The sequence below is a fragment of the Chiloscyllium plagiosum genome, unplaced genomic scaffold (assembly GCF_004010195.1).
Source record: "Chiloscyllium plagiosum isolate BGI_BamShark_2017 unplaced genomic scaffold, ASM401019v2 scaf_85207, whole genome shotgun sequence".
In the NCBI taxonomy this organism is placed as follows: Eukaryota; Metazoa; Chordata; class Chondrichthyes; order Orectolobiformes; family Hemiscylliidae; genus Chiloscyllium; species Chiloscyllium plagiosum.
In genome coordinates this window covers 4,567-8,918 of record NW_025204198.1, presented here as the reverse complement: position 1 = coordinate 8,918, position 4,352 = coordinate 4,567, and the positions used below count along the sequence as shown (strand labels likewise).

At 45.3% G+C, this 4,352-nt stretch overlaps 1 long non-coding RNA gene across 1 annotated transcript in view; it reads left to right on the top strand.

The window, feature by feature from the left end:
• Positions 1-408: 408 nt before the first annotated feature.
• Positions 409-4,352, top strand: part of LOC122546358 — a 7,670-nt gene continuing 3,726 nt past the window's right edge. The window contains exon 1 of the long non-coding RNA XR_006310725.1: positions 409-591. This is a non-coding gene — a long non-coding RNA (uncharacterized LOC122546358). The remainder of the gene's footprint in view (positions 592-4,352) is intronic.

The window sequence follows — 4,352 nt, the reverse complement described above, 5'->3', positions numbered from 1 at the left end:
ATGCGGATCAAGCATGAAAGAGGTGTTGAGGCCTGGGTTGGCCCAGCCATGATCTGATAGAATGGGGGAACAAGCTGAAGGGAATGAATGTCCTACTCCTGCTCCGATTCCTGAAGGCTCCATTTCATGTTTTTTTGTCTCCAAAGAAGAGCGTGATGCAATGTGCTAAAGATCTCAGATGTGAAAATGTGGTGTTTATGTACTGGTTCAGATGGCATTGATTCATCAATCATCGCTATGCAGTCATGACTAGGAAGGCAATTCCCTCCATGAATAAAGGAAATCTACTGCAGAGCTCACACAAATGAAATTCTTACCCTCAATAAACTCTCCCATCACATGACCCAACATATCAGCTAAAGCAGGACATACTGCGCATGCTCCAGCCAACAAAGTGACCCCCGGGTGATTGATGTCAGCACCGGACCAATGAAAGGATGGTGGGCGGAACTGGAGGACCTAGCGGGAGGTTGGTCCTCCAACCAATCAAAGTGAATGAAGGGCGGAGCTAAACAACCATGTGATCACCCTCGCGCGCGGCGCAGAGTCGCTGTAATGAATGTTCGGGAAGTTATGGAGAGAAAGGGTACGGTAAGGAAAGAAATAAACAGGGAAACGGGAGAAAAACTGTGTTGCTATGAGTGGAGAGGTTTTACAAACAAATTGTGCACGTCGGAAAACACAAATTTGAACGTCCCAGTCCCCTGTTTGCAGTAAATGAGGATTTGCCTCAGCATAGCTGCACACCTGAGTGAGCGCCGCTATGTTTATTTGGGGCAACGATTCACTGGACACGTGCGCGACCGCCATATTTGTAGGGGGCAAGGTGCAGCCAGGCGCATGTGCAGCCTTTCTCCAGTATAGAGTCTTTGTGATCAGAGCAGCCAATACTGCTCTGATTCACCTCTGGACTCCCTCATCACCACTTTGTCAATATCTAGCTTCCTCAGTCTCGAACCATGGGTGTATTTTTGGTCTGTTTACTACTGTATTATTACTTTTATAGACCGTTTGCAAATGAGTTTTTCACTGCGGCCCAGCCCCTGACCATGTGCTGCTCTATTATCAGATTATTATTTTCTAGAATATATTCGACAGTCAAGAATTCTTTTTTCCAACAAGCAAGTGTATTTTCCTTCCATTTCTGACAATCAAATTCTGCACCATTTTCATTCCCTGTAATCCATTTTGCACTCCCTGAAACATCAAGTGTGTTTCTCCTTCCACAGATACCAGTGATTAATGCCAAAGCCCTGTTGCCTGTGGAGAGGATGATGTTTGACTTTCTTGTACAGCTGCAGTTTGTGTGGTGAAGGTGCTCTCACAATGTGGTTGTGTAAGTGGCAATATAGATTATTCATTCAGCAACAATGATGATTTGAAAATAATGTCCAAATCAACAACAGTTTGTATTTTTATTATCATGCTTATAATTTCACAAAAATAACTATTGAGAACTTTAGACATAAGGCCAGAGGTGGAGATATTAGGTCAGGTGACCAAAAGCATTGCCAAAAAGCAGGTTTTGAGGGATGTCTTAAAGGTGGAAAGCAGACCTGTGAGGTTTTGGCTGCGAATTTCAGACTGTGCTGCTTCAGCAACTGTAGAAACAGCCACACAGGTGAAGTAATGAATTAACAAATCGTTGGGAGTCTCGAAGAACATGGGTTGTCGAGGTCTCAAAGTTTGTGTGGTGCAGGGAGCTAGGGATTATCACAGCCAGGAATTAAATCAAGTGTGAGAATTTTAAATTGAGGGATATTGGCCAGGTGCTGGCAGGTGAGACTCGATTGGGTTGGAATATCTGGTCGGCATGGACGGGTTGGATTGAAGGGTCTGTTTCCATGCTGTACATCTCTGTGGCTCTCTGTTGATTATGAATAGGAGCCTTTTGATGAATCAACAAGTAGAGATTTAGACTTTCCTGAGATTACAGGGGGGTTGCATTTGGGAAGCTGGCCCTGAGTGTGTTTGGAAAATGAAGTCAGGAGATAACACAAGGTGGATGAAAGTATATGAGCTGAGACAAGGGTGGAATCAGCTAGAAATAGTGGTCTTGGAGTGGGACTGAGTTATCACACTCATGTCACTTCTGGGATTCAGCTGGTTGCCACATTGTGAATCAGGGCCGTAACACAATCGGGAGCTGAGTGGCACTGGTGGTGCCTAAAATGCGTGTCACTCAGCTGGCTGTTGCTGAGCAGCTGCTGCTTGGTAGCTCTGTTGATGACATTTTCCATCACTTTACTGCTGATTGAATGTGGACTGATAGAGGGAAATTGGCTGGGTTGGATTGCCCTTTGTTTTTGTGTTGAACATCCCTGGGCAATGTTTCACATTATCGGTAGATGCTTGGTGGGTGGCAAGTTCTGGAGCACAAGCCATCAGTATTATTGCCAGAATATTGGCATGGCCCGTAGCCTTTGCACTACTTAACCATTTCTTGATGTTATTCAAACTCAACTGAACTGGCTTAAAACTCACATCTGTGATGTTAGAAACCACTGGAGAGCGCTGAGATGGATCATCCCACTTTGAACTTCTGGCTGAAGATTGCTGGAAATGCTGTCATCTTATCTGGTGCATGGGTGTGTGAGGCCCCTCCATCAGTAAAGGTGGGGATATCTGTGATCCTTCCTCCAGTGAGTTGTTTAATTGTCCATTACCGGTCATAACTGGGTGTGGCAGAACTGCAGTGCTCCGATCTGTTCCATTGGATGTTGGATCACTCAGCTCTGTTGCTTGCTACTGATGCTGTTTGATGTGCAGGTAATTCTGTTTTATAGCTTCACCAGGTTGGCACTTCATTTTTAAGTCTGCCTGGTGCTGCTCATGGCATGCCCTCCTTTACTGTCCATTGTGGTGGGCGAGAGCAGGATTTACAAATCCATGAGATTACAGATTGTGCTGGAGTACAGTTCTGCTGCTGTTCATGAGATTACAGATTGTGCTGGAGTACAGTTCTGCTGCTGTTGATGTCCCACAGTTCCTCATAAATACCCAGTTTGAGATCCTACTTCTCTTCAAAGTCTGTCCCATTTAGAACGGTGATAGTGTCAGGGAGGTTTTTCTCAAATTTAAGGCAAGACTTTGTCTCCAAAAGGAATGTGTGATCGTCGCTCGTTCTGATACTGTCATAGACATGTGTATCTGCCGCTGGTCAATTCATAACAATGAGATCAAGTATGTTTTTCCCTCTTGTTGGTTCCCTCACCATCCGCTGCAGACTCAGTAGAGCAGCTATAACCTTTAGGACCTGGCCAGCTCAGTCAGTAATTCTGTTGCAGAGCTAGTCTCGATTATGGACATTGAAATCCTGTACCCAGAGTACGTTTGACACCATTTTATTGCCTCAGTGTTTCCAACATGAAGGAGAAGTGATTCATCCTCCAAGGGAGGACGGGACATGGTAATCAGCAAGAGCCATGAGACTTCCTGGTCTCCGGAGCCAATGCTGTGTACTCCCAGGGCAAATCCTCCCTGTCTGTACACCACTGTGCCACCACGTCTGCCTGGTCTGTCCTGCCGGTGGGGCAGGACATATCCAGAGATTTCAGGAGAAAGTGAAGACTGCAGGTGCTGGAGATCAGAGTCAAGAGTCTGGTGCTGGAAAAACACAGCAAGTCAGGGTGATGAAGGGCTTAGGCTCGAAACATCGTTTCTCCTTCTCCTCGGATGCTGCCTGACCTGTTGTGCTTTTCCATTACCACAATCTCAATATCTTGGGATGGTGATGGTGGTGTCTGGTCATTGTCTGTAAGGGTTGAGTATGAGTATGTCAGGCTGTTCCTTGATTGGGCTGTGAGACAGCTCTGCACATTTTGGCACCAAAATCCAGATGTTCGTCTGGAGGACGTTGAACCATCGAGAGGGCTGATTCTGTGGTTGTATTAAATGGTGCCTTGTTAGATGCCGAGTTGTCCATCCAGTTTCATTCCTTTGTTGAGACTTTGCAGTGATTATTTCAGTGAGTAGCTTGCTGGGCCACTGTCAGGTTGGCAGGGTTTTTTTGGCATTGACAATGGTTCCATGGAGATCAGGAGATTCCTAATTCCAGTTATTTTTTCTTGAATTCAGATTCCACCATCTGCCAAGATGGGATTCGAACCAGGACTTCAGTCGTTTGTTTTAATATTTTGGATAAATGTTAAACACATTAGGTTTGTTCACTCGCTTTAAATATCACTTACCCAGGTTTTGTTTCTTTGTGAAACACTGTCCATCATTCTGTCTCCTCCATCCTTCTCTCGAACAACAAGAGTTTGGAGTACATGGAGTTTCTTTGTCACTAAGATTGAGATAATCCGATCTGTAGCTTCCCTCCCTCCCACTAGCCCACTAAGTCAAACTGC